Below are 19,755 nucleotides of genomic sequence, written 5' to 3' on the forward strand. Positions count from 1 at the left end.
TCTTGAATGAATGAATGCTTCTATTTTGTTTGAATGAATGCGTATAGATGTAGAAATTGAATAAATGACAGAAGCGATACTCATTCAAATAAAATATGCGGTTTGTTTCAGTGAATGTAGGAATGCATTTTGATGAACTAAATGAATGAATGAATGAATGCATTTGTTTTAGTAAGTAAATGAGTGCACTCTGAGTTCTTTAATGATTGATTTCGTTTGTTTCATTGAGTCCAATAAATTACTTTGGATTTATGGAACGCTATATTGAAGTTTCATTTCTTTAATGGATGCAGTTTGTTTGTTTCAATGAAAGCATTAAGCTCGAGACATTGAATTAACGAGAGAAGCTCTACGTCTTCAAATAGCATTCGCAGTTTGTTTGATTGGATCAGTGAGTGCAGTTTGATTCTTTGAATGAATGAATGCCTTTGGTTTGTTGGAATTGAATGCCTTAAGATGGAGATATTGAATTAATGAGATCAGTTCAACTAATTGAAATAACATGTGAAGTTTGTTTCAGTGTAAGTAGGAATGCATTTTGATTAACTAAATGAATGAATGAATGAATGCATTTGTTTTAGTAAGTAAATGATTGCACTTTGATTTCTTTAATGATTGATTTCGTTTGTTTCATTGAATCCATAAATTACTTTTGATTTTTGGAACGCAAGATTGAAGTTTCATTTCTGTAATGAATGCAGTTTGTTTGTTTGAATGAAAGAATGAAGCTCGAGACATTGCATTAACGAGAGAAGCTGTACGACTTGCATTAGCACTCGCAGTTTGCTTGATTGGATCCGTGAGAGCAGTTTGATTCTTTGAATGAATGAATGCAGTTGGTTTCTTTGAATGAATGCCTTAAGATGGAGAGATTGAATTAATGAGATAAGTTCACCTCATTGAAATAACATTTGCAGTTTGTTTTTGTGAATGTATGATTGCAGTATGATAAACAGAATCAATGAATGAATGAATGAATGCAGTTTGTTTTGCTAAGTAAATGAGTACACTTTGCTTTCTTTAATGATTGATTTCGTTTGTTTCATTGAATCCATAAATTACATTTGGTTAATGGAATGCTAGTTTGACGTTTCATTCATTGAATGAACGAATGCAGTTTGATTCAAGAATTTATTGATGCAGTTTCAGTCTTTGAATGAATGAGTTAGGCTTGAGATATTGAAATAATGAGAGTAGCTCAACTCATTAAGTTAATATTTGCAGTTTGTTTCCATGAATTGCTGTGTGCAGTTTGATTCATTGAATGATGCAGTTTAATTCCTTAAATGAATGTGTTACGTATCCTTCATTGAATCAATGAGCAACGTTTCATTCATTGAATGTACGATTGAAGTTTCGCTTGTTGAATGAATGAATGCAGTTTGTTTGTTTGAATAGAAGCATTAAGTTCGAAACATTGAATTAACGAGAGAAGGTCAACGACTTGAATAAGCAATCTCAGTTTGTTTCATTGGATCAGCGAGTGCAGTTTGATTCTTTGAATGAATGAATGCAGTTGGTTTCTTTGAACGAATGCCTTAAGATGGAGATATTGAATTAATGAGATAAGTTCACCTCATTGAAACAACATGTGCAATTTCTTTCAGTGAATGTAGGAATGAAGTTTGATAAACTGAATGAATGAATGAATGAATGAATGCATTTGTTTTAGTAAGTTAATGTGTGCACTTTGATTTCTTTAATGATTGATTTCGTTTGTTTCATTGAATCCATAAATTACTTTTGATTCTGGAACGTAAGATTGAAGTTTTATTTCTTTAATGAATGCAGATTGATTGTTTGAATGAAAGAATTAAGCTCGAGACATTGAATTAACGAGAGAAGCTCTACGACTTGCATTAGCACTCGCAGTTTGCTTGATTGGATCAGTGAGAGCAGTTTGATTCTTTGAATGATTGAATGCAGTTTGATTCAAGAATGTATTAATGCAGTTTCAGTCTTTGTATGAATGAGTTTGCCTTGAGATATTGAAATAATGAATGGAGCTCAACTCATTAAGTTAACATTTGCAGTTTGTTTCAATGAATTGCTGAGTGCAGTTTGATTCATTGAATGATGCAGTTTAATTCTTTAAATGAATGTGTTACGTATCCTTCGTTGAATCATGAGCAACGTTTCTTTCATTGAATGTACGATTGAAGTTTCGCTTGCTGAATGAATGAATGCAGTTTGTTTGAATGTAAGCATTAAGTTCGAAACATTGAATTAACGAGAGAAGGTCAACAACTTGAATAAGCAATCTCAGTTTGTTTGATTACACCAGTGAGTGCATTTTGATTCTTTGAATGAATGAATGCAGTTGGATTCTTTGAACGAATGCCTTAAGATGGAGATATTGAGTTAATGAGATAAGTTCACCTCATTGAAATAACATGTGCAGTTTGTTTCAGTGAATGTAGGAATGAATTTTGATAAACTGAATGAATGAATGAATGAATGCATCTGTTTTAGTTAGTTAATGTGTGCACTTTGATTTCTTTAATGATTGATTTGGTTTGTTTCATTGAATCCATGAATTACTTGTGATTTATGGAACGCAAGATTGAAGTTTTATTTCATTAATGGATGCAGTTTGTTTGTTTCAATGAAAGCATTAAGCTCGAGACATTGAATTAACGAGAGAAGCTCTACGTCTTCAAATAGCATTCGCAGTTTGTTTGATTGGATCAGTGAGTGCAGTTTGATTCTTTGAATGAATGAATGCTGTTGGTTTGTTGGAATTGAATGCCTTCAGATGGAGATATTGAATTAATGAGATCAGTTCAACTAATTGAAATAACATGTGAAGTTTGTTTCAGTGTAAGTAGGAATGCATTTTGATTAACTAAATGAATGAATGAATGAATGCATTTGTTTTAGTAAGTAAATGATTGCACTTTGATTTCTTTAATGATTGATTTCGTTTGTTTCATTGAATCCATAAATTACTTTTGGTTTTTGGAACGCAAGATTGAAGTTTCATTTCTGTAATGAATGCAGTTTGTTTGTTTGAATGAAAGAATGAAGCTCGAGACATTGCATTAACGAGAGAAGCTCTACGACTTGCATTAGCACTCGCAGTTTGCTTGATTGGATCCGTGAGAGCAGTTTGATTCTTTGAATGAATGAATGCAGTTGGTTTCTTTGAATGAATGCCTTAAGATGGAGAGATTGAATTAATGAGATAAGTTCACCTCATTGAAATAACATTTGCAGTTTGTTTTTGTGAATGTATGATTGCAGTATGATAAACAGAATCAATGAATGAATGAATGAATGCAGTTTGTTTTGCTAAGTAAATGAGTACACTTTGCTTTCTTTAATGATTGATTTCGTTTGTTTCATTGAATCCATAAATTACATTTGGTTCATGGAATGCAAGTTTGACGTTTCATTCATTGAATGAACGAATGCAGTTTGATTCAAGAATTTATTGATGCAGTTTCAGTCTTTGAATGAATGAGTTAGGCTTGAGATATTGAAATAATGAGAGTAGCTCAACTCATTAAGTTAATATTTGCAGTTTGTTTCCATGAATTGCTGAGTGCAGTTTGATTCATTGAATGATGCAGTTTAATTCCTTAAATGAATGTGTTACGTATCCTTCATTGAATCAATGAGCAACGTTTCATTCATTGAATGTACGATTGAAGTTTCGCTTGTTGAATGAATGAATGCAGTTTGTTTGTTTGAATATAAGCATTAAGTTCGAAACATTGAATTAACGAGAGAAGGTCAACGACTTGAATAAGCAATCTCAGTTTGTTTCATTGGATCAGCGAGTGCAGTTTGATTCTTTGAATGAATGAATGCAGTTGGTTTCTTTGAACGAATGCCTTAAGATGGAGATATTGAATTAATGAGATAAGTTCACCTCATTGAAACAACATGTGCAATTTCTTTCAGTGAATGTAGGAATGAAGTTTGATAAACTGAATGAATGAATGAATGAATGCATTTGTTTTAGTAAGTTAATGAGTGCACTTTGATTTCTTTAATGATTGATTTCGTTTGTTTCATTGAATCCATGAATTACTTTTGATTATGGAACGTAAGATTGAAGTTTTATTTCTTTAATGAATGCAGATTGATTGTTTGAATGAAAGAATTAAGCTCGAGACATTGAATTAACGAGAGAAGCTCTACGACTTGCATTAGCACTCGCAGTTTGCTTGATTGGATCAGTGAGAGCAGTTTGATTCTTTGAATGATTGAATGCAGTTTGATTCAAGAATGTATTAATGCAGTTTCAGTCTTTGTATGAATGAGTTTGCCTTGAGATATTGAAATAATGAATGGAGCTCAACTCATTAAGTTAACATTTGCAGTTTGTTTCAATGAATTGCTGAGTGCAGTTTGATTCATTGAATGATGCAGTTTAATTCTTTAAATGAATGTGTTACGTATCCTTCGTTGAATCATGAGCAACGTTTCTTTCATTGAATGTACGATTGAAGTTTCGCTTGCTGAATGAATGAATGCAGTTTGTTTGAATGTAAGCATTAAGTTCGAAACATTGAATTAACGAGAGAAGGTCAACAACTTGAATAAGCAATCTCAGTTTGTTTGATTACACCAGTGAGTGCAGTTTGAATCTTTGAATGAATGAATGCAGTTGGTTTCTTTGAACGAATGCCTTAAGATGGAGATATTGAGTTAATGAGATAAGTTCACCTCATTGAAATAACGTGCAGTTTGTTTCAGTGAATGTAGGAATGAATTTTGATAAACTGAATGAATGAATGAATGAATGCATCTGTTTTAGTAAGTTAATGAGTGCAATTTGATTTCTTTAATGATTGATTTGGTTTGTTTCATTGAATCCATGAATTACTTGTGATTTATGGAACGCAAGATTGAAGTTTTATTTCTTTAATGAATGCAGTTTGATTGTTTGAATGAAAGAATAAAGCTCGAGACATTGAATTAACGAGATAAGCTCTACATCTTGAATTAGCACTCGCAGTTTGTTTCCTTGGATCTGTGAGAGCAGTTTGATTCTTTGAATGAATGAATGCAGTTTGATTCAAGAATGTATTAATGCAGTTTCAGTCTTTGAATGAATGAGTTAGCCTTGAGATATTGAAATAATGAATGGAGCTCAACTCATGAAGTTAACATTTGCAGTTTGTTTCAATAAATTGCTGAGTGCAGTTTGATTCATTGAATGATGCAGTTTAATTCCTTAAATGAATGTGTTATGTATCCTTCGTTGAATCAATGAGCAACGTTTCATTCATTGAATGTACGATTAAAGTTTCATTTCTTGAATGAATGAATGCTTCTATTTTGTTTGAATGAATGCGTATAGATGTAGAAATTGAATAAATGACAGAAGCGATACTCATTCAAATAAAATATGCGGTTTGTTTCAGTGAATGTAGGAATGCATTTTGATGAACTAAATGAATGAATGAATGAATGCATTTGTTTTAGTAAGTAAATGAGTGCACTCTGAGTTCTTTAATGATTGATTTCGTTTGTTTCATTGAGTCCAATAAATTACTTTGGATTTATGGAACGCTATATTGAAGTTTCATTTCTTTAATGGATGCAGTTTGTTTGTTTCAATGAAAGCATTAAGCTCGAGACATTGATTTAACGAGAGAAGCTCTACGTCTTCAAATAGCATTCGCAGTTTGTTTGATTGGATCAGTGAGTGCAGTTTGATTCTTTGAATGAATGAATGCTGTTGGTTTGTTGGAAATGAATGCCTTAAGATGGAGATATTGAATTAATGAGATCAGTTCAACTAATTGAAATAACATGTGAAGTTTGTTTCAGTGTAAGTAGGAATGCATTTTGATTAACTAAATGAATGAATGAATGAATGCATTTGTTTTAGTAAGTAAATGATTGCACTTTGATTTCTTTAATGATTGATTTCGTTTGTTTCATTGAATCCATAAATTACTTTTGATTTTTGGAACGCAAGATTGAAGTTTCATTTCTGTAATGAATGCAGTTTGTTTGTTTGAATGAAAGAATGAAGCTCGAGACATTGCATTAACGAGAGAAGCTGTACGACTTGCATTAGCACTCGCAGTTTGCTTGATTGGATCCGTGAGAGCAGTTTGATTCTTTGAATGAATGAATGCAGTTGGTTTCTTTGAATGAATGCCTTAAGATGGAGAGATTGAATTAATGAGATAAGTTCACCTCATTGAAATAACATTTGCAGTTTGTTTTTGTGAATGTATGATTGCAGTATGATAAACAGAATCAATGAATGAATGAATGAATGCAGTTTGTTTTGCTAAGTAAATGAGTACACGTTGCTTTCTTTAATGATTGATTTCGTTTGTTTCATTGAATCCATAAATTACATTTGGTTAATGGAATGCAAGTTTGACGTTTCATTCATTGAATGAACGAATGCAGTTTGATTCAAGAATTTATTGATGCAGTTTCAGTCTTTGAATGAATGAGTTAGGCTTGAGATATTGAAATAATGAGAGTAGCTCAACTCATTAAGTTAATATTTGCAGTTTGTTTCCATGAATTGCTGTGTGCAGTTTGATTCATTGAATGATGCAGTTTAATTCCTTAAATGAATGTGTTACGTATCCTTCATTGAATCAATGAGCAACGTTTCATTCATTGAATGTACGATTGAAGTTTCGCTTGTTGAATGAATGAATGCAGTTTGTTTGTTTGAATAGAAGCATTAAGTTCGAAACATTGAATTAACGAGAGAAGGTCAACGACTTGAATAAGCAATCTCAGTTTGTTTCATTGGATCAGCGAGTGGAGTTTGATTCTTTGAATGAATGAATGCAGTTGGTTTCTTTGAACGAATGCCTTAAGATGGAGATATTGAATTAATGAGATAAGTTCACCTCATTGAAACAACATGTGCAATTTCTTTCAGTGAATGTAGGAATGAAGTTTGATAAACTGAATGAATGAATGAATGAATGAATGCATTTGTTTTAGTAAGTTAATGTGTGCACTTTGATTTCTTTAATGATTGATTTCGTTTGTTTCATTGAATCCATAAATTACTTTTGATTCTGGAACGTAAGATTGAAGTTTTATTTCTTTAATGAATGCAGATTGATTGTTTGAATGAAAGAATTAAGCTCGAGACATTGAATTAACGAGAGAAGCTCTACGACTTGCATTAGCACTCGCAGTTTGCTTGATTGGATCAGTGAGAGCAGTTTGATTCTTTGAATGATTGAATGCAGTTTGATTCAAGAATGTATTAATGCAGTTTCAGTCTTTGTATGAATGAGTTTGCCTTGAGATATTGAAATAATGAATGGAGCTCAACTCATTAAGTTAACATTTGCAGTTTGTTTCAATGAATTGCTGAGTGCAGTTTGATTCATTGAATGATGCAGTTTAATTCTTTAAATGAATGTGTTACGTATCCTTCGTTGAATCATGAGCAACGTTTCTTTCATTGAATGTACGATTGAAGTTTCGCTTGCTGAATGAATGAATGCAGTTTGTTTGAATGTAAGCATTAAGTTCGAAACATTGAATTAACGAGAGAAGGTCAACAACTTGAATAAGCAATCTCAGTTTGTTTGATTACACCAGTGAGTGCATTTTGATTCTTTGAATGAATGAATGCAGTTGGATTCTTTGAACGAATGCCTTAAGATGGAGATATTGAGTTAATGAGATAAGTTCACCTCATTGAAATAACATGTGCAGTTTGTTTCAGTGAATGTAGGAATGAATTTTGATAAACTGAATGAATGAATGAATGAATGCATCTGTTTTAGTTAGTTAATGTGTGCACTTTGATTTCTTTAATGATTGATTTGGTTTGTTTCATTGAATCCATGAATTACTTGTGATTTATGGAACGCAAGATTGAAGTTTTATTTCATTAATGGATGCAGTTTGTTTGTTTCAATGAAAGCATTAAGCTCGAGACATTGAATTAACGAGAGAAGCTCTACGTCTTCAAATAGCATTCGCAGTTTGTTTGATTGGATCAGTGAGTGCAGTTTGATTCTTTGAATGAATGAATGCTGTTGGTTTGTTGGAATTGAATGCCTTCAGATGGAGATATTGAATTAATGAGATCAGTTCAACTAATTGAAATAACATGTGAAGTTTGTTTCAGTGTAAGTAGGAATGCATTTTGATTAACTAAATGAATGAATGAATGAATGCATTTGTTTTAGTAAGTAAATGATTGCACTTTGATTTCTTTAATGATTGATTTCGTTTGTTTCATTGAATCCATAAATTACTTTTGGTTTTTGGAACGCAAGATTGAAGTTTCATTTCTGTAATGAATGCAGTTTGTTTGTTTGAATGAAAGAATGAAGCTCGAGACATTGCATTAACGAGAGAAGCTCTACGACTTGCATTAGCACTCGCAGTTTGCTTGATTGGATCCGTGAGAGCAGTTTGATTCTTTGAATGAATGAATGCAGTTGGTTTCTTTGAATGAATGCCTTAAGATGGAGAGATTGAATTAATGAGATAAGTTCACCTCATTGAAATAACATTTGCAGTTTGTTTTTGTGAATGTATGATTGCAGTATGATAAACAGAATCAATGAATGAATGAATGAATGCAGTTTGTTTTGCTAAGTAAATGAGTACACTTTGCTTTCTTTAATGATTGATTTCGTTTGTTTCATTGAATCCATAAATTACATTTGGTTCATGGAATGCAAGTTTGACGTTTCATTCATTGAATGAACGAATGCAGTTTGATTCAAGAATTTATTGATGCAGTTTCAGTCTTTGAATGAATGAGTTAGGCTTGAGATATTGAAATAATGAGAGTAGCTCAACTCATTAAGTTAATATTTGCAGTTTGTTTCCATGAATTGCTGAGTGCAGTTTGATTCATTGAATGATGCAGTTTAATTCCTTAAATGAATGTGTTACGTATCCTTCATTGAATCAATGAGCAACGTTTCATTCATTGAATGTACGATTGAAGTTTCGCTTGTTGAATGAATGAATGCAGTTTGTTTGTTTGAATATAAGCATTAAGTTCGAAACATTGAATTAACGAGAGAAGGTCAACGACTTGAATAAGCAATCTCAGTTTGTTTCATTGGATCAGCGAGTGCAGTTTGATTCTTTGAATGAATGAATGCAGTTGGTTTCTTTGAACGAATGCCTTAAGATGGAGATATTGAATTAATGAGATAAGTTCACCTCATTGAAACAACATGTGCAATTTCTTTCAGTGAATGTAGGAATGAAGTTTGATAAACTGAATGAATGAATGAATGAATGCATTTGTTTTAGTAAGTTAATGAGTGCACTTTGATTTCTTTAATGATTGATTTCGTTTGTTTCATTGAATCCATGAATTACTTTTGATTATGGAACGTAAGATTGAAGTTTTATTTCTTTAATGAATGCAGATTGATTGTTTGAATGAAAGAATTAAGCTCGAGACATTGAATTAACGAGAGAAGCTCTACGACTTGCATTAGCACTCGCAGTTTGCTTGATTGGATCAGTGAGAGCAGTTTGATTCTTTGAATGATTGAATGCAGTTTGATTCAAGAATGTATTAATGCAGTTTCAGTCTTTGTATGAATGAGTTTGCCTTGAGATATTGAAATAATGAATGGAGCTCAACTCATTAAGTTAACATTTGCAGTTTGTTTCAATGAATTGCTGAGTGCAGTTTGATTCATTGAATGATGCAGTTTAATTCTTTAAATGAATGTGTTACGTATCCTTCGTTGAATCATGAGCAACGTTTCTTTCATTGAATGTACGATTGAAGTTTCGCTTGCTGAATGAATGAATGCAGTTTGTTTGAATGTAAGCATTAAGTTCGAAACATTGAATTAACGAGAGAAGGTCAACAACTTGAATAAGCAATCTCAGTTTGTTTGATTACACCAGTGAGTGCAGTTTGAATCTTTGAATGAATGAATGCAGTTGGTTTCTTTGAACGAATGCCTTAAGATGGAGATATTGAGTTAATGAGATAAGTTCACCTCATTGAAATAACGTGCAGTTTGTTTCAGTGAATGTAGGAATGAATTTTGATAAACTGAATGAATGAATGAATGAATGCATCTGTTTTAGTAAGTTAATGAGTGCACTTTGATTTCTTTAATGATTGATTTGGTTTGTTTCATTGAATCCATGAATTACTTGTGATTTATGGAACGCAAGATTGAAGTTTTATTTCTTTAATGAATGCAGTTTGATTGTTTGAATGAAAGAATAAAGCTCGAGACATTGAATTAACGAGATAAGCTCTACATCTTGAATTAGCACTCGCAGTTTGTTTCCTTGGATCTGTGAGAGCAGTTTGATTCTTTGAATGAATGAATGCAGTTTGATTCAAGAATGTATTAATGCAGTTTCAGTCTTTGAATGAATGAGTTAGCCTTGAGATATTGAAATAATGAATGGAGCTCAACTCATGAAGTTAACATTTGCAGTTTGTTTCAATAAATTGCTGAGTGCAGTTTGATTCATTGAATGATGCAGTTTAATTCCTTAAATGAATGTGTTACGTATCCTTCGTTGAATCAATGAGCAACGTTTCATTCATTGAATGTACGATTAAAGTTTCATTTCTTGAATGAATGAATGCTTCTATTTTGTTTGAATGAATGCGTATAGATGTAGAAATTGAATAAATGACAGAAGCGATACTCATTCAAATAAAATATGCGGTTTGTTTCAGTGAATGTAGGAATGCATTTTGATGAACTAAATGAATGAATGAATGAATGCATTTGTTTTAGTAAGTAAATGAGTGCACTCTGAGTTCTTTAATGATTGATTTCGTTTGTTTCATTGAGTCCAATAAATTACTTTGGATTTATGGAACGCTATATTGAAGTTTCATTTCTTTAATGGATGCAGTTTGTTTGTTTCAATGAAAGCATTAAGCTCGAGACATTGATTTAACGAGAGAAGCTCTACGTCTTCAAATAGCATTCGCAGTTTGTTTGATTGGATCAGTGAGTGCAGTTTGATTCTTTGAATGAATGAATGCTGTTGGTTTGTTGGAACTGAATGCCTTAAGATGGAGATATTGAATTAATGAGATCAGTTCAACTAATTGAAATAACATGTGAAGTTTGTTTCAGTGTAAGTAGGAATGCATTTTGATTAACTAAATGAATGAATGAATGAATGCATTTGTTTTAGTAAGTAAATGATTGCACTTTGATTTCTTTAATGATTGATTTCGTTTGTTTCATTGAATCCATAAATTACTTTTGATTTTTGGAACGCAAGATTGAAGTTTCATTTCTGTAATGAATGCAGTTTGTTTGTTTGAATGAAAGAATGAAGCTCGAGACATTGCATTAACGAGAGAAGCTGTACGACTTGCATTAGCACTCGCAGTTTGCTTGATTGGATCCGTGAGAGCAGTTTGATTCTTTGAATGAATGAATGCAGTTGGTTTCTTTGAATGAATGCCTTAAGATGGAGAGATTGAATTAATGAGATAAGTTCACCTCATTGAAATAACATTTGCAGTTTGTTTTTGTGAATGTATGATTGCAGTATGATAAACAGAATCAATGAATGAATGAATGAATGCAGTTTGTTTTGCTAAGTAAATGAGTACACGTTGCTTTCTTTAATGATTGATTTCGTTTGTTTCATTGAATCCATAAATTACATTTGGTTAATGGAATGCAAGTTTGACGTTTCATTCATTGAATGAACGAATGCAGTTTGATTCAAGAATTTATTGATGCAGTTTCAGTCTTTGAATGAATGAGTTAGGCTTGAGATATTGAAATAATGAGAGTAGCTCAACTCATTAAGTTAATATTTGCAGTTTGTTTCCATGAATTGCTGTGTGCAGTTTGATTCATTGAATGATGCAGTTTAATTCCTTAAATGAATGTGTTACGTATCCTTCATTGAATCAATGAGCAACGTTTCATTCATTGAATGTACGATTGAAGTTTCGCTTGTTGAATGAATGAATGCAGTTTGTTTGTTTGAATAGAAGCATTAAGTTCGAAACATTGAATTAACGAGAGAAGGTCAACGACTTGAATAAGCAATCTCAGTTTGTTTCATTGGATCAGCGAGTGGAGTTTGATTCTTTGAATGAATGAATGCAGTTGGTTTCTTTGAACGAATGCCTTAAGATGGAGATATTGAATTAATGAGATAAGTTCACCTCATTGAAACAACATGTGCAATTTCTTTCAGTGAATGTAGGAATGAAGTTTGATAAACTGAATGAATGAATGAATGAATGAATGCATTTGTTTTAGTAAGTTAATGTGTGCACTTTGATTTCTTTAATGATTGATTTCGTTTGTTTCATTGAATCCATAAATTACTTTTGATTCTGGAACGTAAGATTGAAGTTTTATTTCTTTAATGAATGCAGATTGATTGTTTGAATGAAAGAATTAAGCTCGAGACATTGAATTAACGAGAGAAGCTCTACGACTTGCATTAGCACTCGCAGTTTGCTTGATTGGATCAGTGAGAGCAGTTTGATTCTTTGAATGATTGAATGCAGTTTGATTCAAGAATGTATTAATGCAGTTTCAGTCTTTGTATGAATGAGTTTGCCTTGAGATATTGAAATAATGAATGGAGCTCAACTCATTAAGTTAACATTTGCAGTTTGTTTCAATGAATTGCTGAGTGCAGTTTGATTCATTGAATGATGCAGTTTAATTCTTTAAATGAATGTGTTACGTATCCTTCGTTGAATCATGAGCAACGTTTCTTTCATTGAATGTACGATTGAAGTTTCGCTTGCTGAATGAATGAATGCAGTTTGTTTGAATGTAAGCATTAAGTTCGAAACATTGAATTAACGAGAGAAGGTCAACAACTTGAATAAGCAATCTCAGTTTGTTTGATTACACCAGTGAGTGCATTTTGATTCTTTGAATGAATGAATGCAGTTGGATTCTTTGAACGAATGCCTTAAGATGGAGATATTGAGTTAATGAGATAAGTTCACCTCATTGAAATAACATGTGCAGTTTGTTTCAGTGAATGTAGGAATGAATTTTGATAAACTGAATGAATGAATGAATGAATGCATCTGTTTTAGTTAGTTAATGTGTGCACTTTGATTTCTTTAATGATTGATTTGGTTTGTTTCATTGAATCCATGAATTACTTGTGATTTATGGAACGCAAGATTGAAGTTTTATTTCATTAATGGATGCAGTTTGTTTGTTTCAATGAAAGCATTAAGCTCGAGACATTGAATTAACGAGAGAAGCTCTACGTCTTCAAATAGCATTCGCAGTTTGTTTGATTGGATCAGTGAGTGCAGTTTGATTCTTTGAATGAATGAATGCTGTTGGTTTGTTGGAATTGAATGCCTTCAGATGGAGATATTGAATTAATGAGATCAGTTCAACTAATTGAAATAACATGTGAAGTTTGTTTCAGTGTAAGTAGGAATGCATTTTGATTAACTAAATGAATGAATGAATGAATGCATTTGTTTTAGTAAGTAAATGATTGCACTTTGATTTCTTTAATGATTGATTTCGTTTGTTTCATTGAATCCATAAATTACTTTTGGTTTTTGGAACGCAAGATTGAAGTTTCATTTCTGTAATGAATGCAGTTTGTTTGTTTGAATGAAAGAATGAAGCTCGAGACATTGCATTAACGAGAGAAGCTCTACGACTTGCATTAGCACTCGCAGTTTGCTTGATTGGATCCGTGAGAGCAGTTTGATTCTTTGAATGAATGAATGCAGTTGGTTTCTTTGAATGAATGCCTTAAGATGGAGAGATTGAATTAATGAGATAAGTTCACCTCATTGAAATAACATTTGCAGTTTGTTTTTGTGAATGTATGATTGCAGTATGATAAACAGAATCAATGAATGAATGAATGAATGCAGTTTGTTTTGCTAAGTAAATGAGTACACTTTGCTTTCTTTAATGATTGATTTCGTTTGTTTCATTGAATCCATAAATTACATTTGGTTCATGGAATGCAAGTTTGACGTTTCATTCATTGAATGAACGAATGCAGTTTGATTCAAGAATTTATTGATGCAGTTTCAGTCTTTGAATGAATGAGTTAGGCTTGAGATATTGAAATAATGAGAGTAGCTCAACTCATTAAGTTAATATTTGCAGTTTGTTTCCATGAATTGCTGAGTGCAGTTTGATTCATTGAATGATGCAGTTTAATTCCTTAAATGAATGTGTTACGTATCCTTCATTGAATCAATGAGCAACGTTTCATTCATTGAATGTACGATTGAAGTTTCGCTTGTTGAATGAATGAATGCAGTTTGTTTGTTTGAATATAAGCATTAAGTTCGAAACATTGAATTAACGAGAGAAGGTCAACGACTTGAATAAGCAATCTCAGTTTGTTTCATTGGATCAGCGAGTGCAGTTTGATTCTTTGAATGAATGAATGCAGTTGGTTTCTTTGAACGAATGCCTTAAGATGGAGATATTGAATTAATGAGATAAGTTCACCTCATTGAAACAACATGTGCAATTTCTTTCAGTGAATGTAGGAATGAAGTTTGATAAACTGAATGAATGAATGAATGAATGCATTTGTTTTAGTAAGTTAATGAGTGCACTTTGATTTCTTTAATGATTGATTTCGTTTGTTTCATTGAATCCATGAATTACTTTTGATTATGGAACGTAAGATTGAAGTTTTATTTCTTTAATGAATGCAGATTGATTGTTTGAATGAAAGAATTAAGCTCGAGACATTGAATTAACGAGAGAAGCTCTACGACTTGCATTAGCACTCGCAGTTTGCTTGATTGGATCAGTGAGAGCAGTTTGATTCTTTGAATGATTGAATGCAGTTTGATTCAAGAATGTATTAATGCAGTTTCAGTCTTTGTATGAATGAGTTTGCCTTGAGATATTGAAATAATGAATGGAGCTCAACTCATTAAGTTAACATTTGCAGTTTGTTTCAATGAATTGCTGAGTGCAGTTTGATTCATTGAATGATGCAGTTTAATTCTTTAAATGAATGTGTTACGTATCCTTCGTTGAATCATGAGCAACGTTTCTTTCATTGAATGTACGATTGAAGTTTCGCTTGCTGAATGAATGAATGCAGTTTGTTTGAATGTAAGCATTAAGTTCGAAACATTGAATTAACGAGAGAAGGTCAACAACTTAAATAAGCAATCTCAGTTTGTTTGATTACACCAGTGAGTGCAGTTTGATTCTTTGAATGATTGAATGCAGTTTGATTCAAGAATGTATTAATGCAGTTTCAGTCTTTGTATGAATGAGTTTGCCTTGTGATATTGAAATAATGAATGGAGCTCAACTCATTAAGTTAACATTTGCAGTTTGTTTCAATGAATTGCTGAGTGCAGTTTGATTCATTGAATGATGCAGTTTAATTCCTTAAATGAATGTGTTACGTATCCTTCGTTGAATCATGTTCAACTTTTCTTTCATTGAATGTACGATTGAAGTTTCGCTTGTTGAATGAATGAATGCAGTTTGTTTGAATGTAAGCATTAAGTTCGAAACATTGTATTAACGAGAGAAGGTCAACAACTTGAATAAGCAATCTCAGTTTGTTTGATTACACCAGTGAGTGCAGTTTGATTCTTTGAATGAATGAATGCAGTTGCTTTCTTTGAACGAATGCCTTAAGATGGAGATATTGAGTTAATGAGATAAGTTCACCTCATTGAAATAACATGTGCAGTTTTTTTCAGTGAATGTTGGAATGAATTTTGATAAACTGAATGAATGAATGAATGTATTCATCTGTTTTAGTAAGTTAATGAGTGCACTTTGATTTCTTTAATGATTGATTTGGTTTGTTTCATTGAATCCATGAATTACTTGTGATTTATGGAACGCAAGATTGAAGTTTTATTTCTTTAATGAATGCAGTTTGATTGTTTGAATGAAAGAATAAAGCTCGAGACATTGAAATAACGAGATAAGCTCTACATCTTGAATTAGCACTCGCAGTTTGCTTGATTGGATCCGTGAGAGCAGTTTGATTCTTTGAATGATTGAATGCAGTTTGATTCAAGAATGTATTAATGCAGGTTCAGTCTTTGAATGAATGAGTTAGCCTTGAGATATTGAAATAATGAATGGAGCTCAACTCATGAAGTTAACATTTGCAGTTTGTTTCAATAAATTGCTGAGTGCAGTTTGATTCATTGAATGATGCAGTTTAATTCCTTAAATTAATGTGTTACGTATCCTTCGTTGAATCAATGAGCAACGTTTCATTCATTGAATGTACGATTAAAGTTTCATTTCTTGAATGAATGAATGCTTCTATTTTGTTTGAATGAATGCGTATAGATGTAGAAATTGAATAAATGACTGAAGCGATACTCATTCAAATAAAATATGCGGTTTGTTTCAGTGAATGTAGGAATGCATTTTGATGAACTAAATGAATGAATGAATGAATGCATTTGTTTTAGTATGTAAATGAGTGCACTCTGAGTTCTTTAATGATTGATTTCGTTTGTTTCATTGAGTCCAATAAATTACTTTGGATTTATGGAACGCTATATTGAAGTTTCATTTCTTTAATGGATGCAGTTTGTTTGTTTCAATGAAAGCATTATGCTCGAGACATTGAATTAACGAGAGAAGCTCTACGTCTTCAAATAGCATTCGCAGTTTGTTTGATTGGATCAGTGAGTGCAGTTTGATTCTTTGAATGAATGAATGCTGTTGGTTTGTTGGAATTGAATGCCTTAAGATGGAGATATTGAATTAATGAGATCAGTTCAACTAATTGAAATAACATGTGAAGTTTGTTTCAGTGTAAGTAGGAATGCATTTTGATTAACTAAATGAATGAATGAATGAATGCATTTGTTTTAGTAAGTAAATGATTGCACTTTGATTTCTTTAATGATTGATTTCGTTTGTTTCATTGAATCCATAAATTACTTTTGATTTTTGGAACGCAAGATTGAAGTTTCATTTCTGTAATGAATGCAGTTTGTTTGTTTGAATGAAAGAATGAAGCTCGAGACATTGCATTAACGAGAGAAGCTCTACGACTTGCATTAGCACTCGCAGTTTGCTTGATTGGATCCGTGAGAGCAGTTTGATTCTTTGAATGAATGAATGCAGTTGGTTTCTTTGAATGAATGCCTTAAGATGGAGAGATTGAATTAATGAGATAAGTTCACCTCATTGAAATAACATTTGCAGTTTGTTTTTGTGAATGTATGATTGCAGTATGATAAACAGAATGAATGAATGAATGAATGAATGCAGTTTGTTTTGCTAAGTAAATGAGTACACTTTGCTTTCTTTAATGATTGATTTCGTTTGTTTCATTGAATCCATAAATTACATTTGGTTCATGGAATGCAAGTTTGACGTTTCATTCAATGAATGAACGAATGCAGTTTGATTCAAGAATTTATTGATGCAGTTTCAGTCTTTGAATGAATGAGTTAGGCTTGAGATATTGAAATAATGAGAGTAGCTCAACTCATTAAGTTAATATTTGCAGTTTGTTTCAATGAATTGCTGAGTGCAGTTTGATTCATTGAATGATGCAGTTTAATTCCTTAAATGAATGTGTTACGTATCCTTCATTGAATCAATGAGCAACGTTTCATTCATTGAATGTACGATTGAAGTTTCGCTTGTTGAATGAATGAATGCAGTTGGTTTCTTTGAACGAATGCCTTCAGATGGAGATATTGAATTAATGAGATAAGTTCACCTCATTGAAATAACATGTGCAATTTGTTTCAGTGAATGTAGGAATGAAGATTGATAAACTGAATGAATGAATGAATGAATGCATTTGTTTTAGTAAGTTAATGAGTGCACTTTGATTTCTTTAATGATTGATTTCGTTTGTTTCATTGAATCCATGAATTACTTTTGATTATGGAACGTAAGATTGAAGTTTTATTTCTTTAATGAATGCAGTGTGATTGTTTGAATGAAAGAATTAAGCTTGAGACATTGAATTAACGAGAGAAGCTCTACGACTTGCATGAGCACTCGCAGTTTGCTTGATTGGATCCGTGAGAGCAGTTTGATTCTTTGAATGATTGAATGCAGTTTGATTCAAGAATGTATTAATGCAGTTTCAGTCTTTGTATGAATGAGTTTGCCTTGAGATATTGAAATAATGATTGGAGCTCAACTCATGAAGTTAACATTTGCAGTTTGTTTCAATGAATTGCTGAGTGCAGTTTGATTCATTGAATGATGCAGTTTAATTCCTTAAATGAATGTGTTACGTATCCTTCGTTGAATCATGAGCAACGTTTCTTTCATTGAATGTACGATTGAAGTTTCGCTTGTTGAATGAATGAATGTTTTTGCTTGAATGTAAGCATTAAGTTCGAAACATTGAATGAACGAGAGAAGGTCAACAACTTGAATAAGCAATCTCAGTTTGTTTGATTACACCAGTGAGTGCAATATGATTCTTTGAATGTTTGAATGCAGTTTGAGTCAAGAATGTATTAATGCAGTTTCAGTCTTTGTATGAATGAGTTAGCCTTGAGATATTGAAATAATGAATGGCGCTCAACTCATTAAGTTAACATTTGCAGTTTGTTTCAATCAATTGCTGAGTGCAGTTTGATTCATTGAATGATGCAGTTTAATTCCTTAAATTAATGTGTTACGTATCCTTCGTTGAATCAATGAGCAACGTTTCATTCATTGAATGTACGATTAAAGTTTCATTTCTTGAATGAATGAATGCTTCTATTTTGTTTGAATGAATGCGTATAGATGTAGAAATTGAATAAATGACAGAAGCGATACTCATTCAAATAAAATATGCGGTTTGTTTCAGTGAATGTAGGAATGCATTTTGATGAACTAAATGAATGAATGAATGAATGCATTTGTTTTAGTAAGTAAATGAGTGCACTCTGAGTTCTTTAATGATTGATTTCGTTTGTTTCATTGAGTCCAATAAATTACTTTGGATTTATGGAACGCTATATTGAAGTTTCATTTCTTTAATGGATGCAGTTTGTTTGTTTCAATGAAAGCATTAAGCTCGTGACATTGAATTAACGAGAGAAGCTCTACGTCTTCAAATAGCACTCGCAGTTTGCTTGATTGGATCAGTGAGAGCAGTTTGATTCTTTGAATGATTGAATGCAGTTTGATTCAAGAATGTATTAATGCATTTTCAGTCTTTGTATGAATGAGTTTGCCTTGAGATATTGAAATAATGATTGGAGCTCAACTCATGAAGTTAACATTTGCAGTTTGTTTCAATGAATTGCTGAGTGCAGTTTGATTCATTGAATGATGCAGTTTAATTCCTTAAATGAATGTGTTACGTATCCTTCGTTGAATCATGAGCAACGTTTCTTTCATTTAATGTACGATTGAAGTTTCGCTTGTTGAATGAATGAATGTTTTTGCTTGAATGTAAGCATTAAGTTCGAAACATTGAATGAACGAGAGAAGGTCAACAACTTGAATAAGCAATCTCAGTTTGTTTGATTACACCAGTGAGTGCAGTTTGATTCTTTGAATGAATGAATGCAATTGGTTTCTTTGAACGAATGCCTTAAGATGGAGATATTGAGTTAATGAGATAAGTTCACCTCATTGAAATAACATGTGCAGTTTGTTTCAGTGAATGTAGGAATGAATTTTGATAAACTGAATGAATGAATGAATGAATGCATCTGTTTTAGTAAGTTAATGAGTGCACTTTGATTTCTTTAATGATTGATTTGGTTTGTTTCTTTGAATCCATGAATTACTTGTGATTTTTGGAACGCAAGATTGAAGTTTCATTTTTGTAATGAATGCAGTTTGATTGTTTGAATGAAAGAATTAATCTCGAGACATTGAATTATCGAGA

This window comes from Chiloscyllium punctatum, chromosome 21 (assembly GCF_047496795.1).
Source record: "Chiloscyllium punctatum isolate Juve2018m chromosome 21, sChiPun1.3, whole genome shotgun sequence".
Taxonomy (NCBI): domain Eukaryota; kingdom Metazoa; phylum Chordata; class Chondrichthyes; order Orectolobiformes; family Hemiscylliidae; genus Chiloscyllium; species Chiloscyllium punctatum.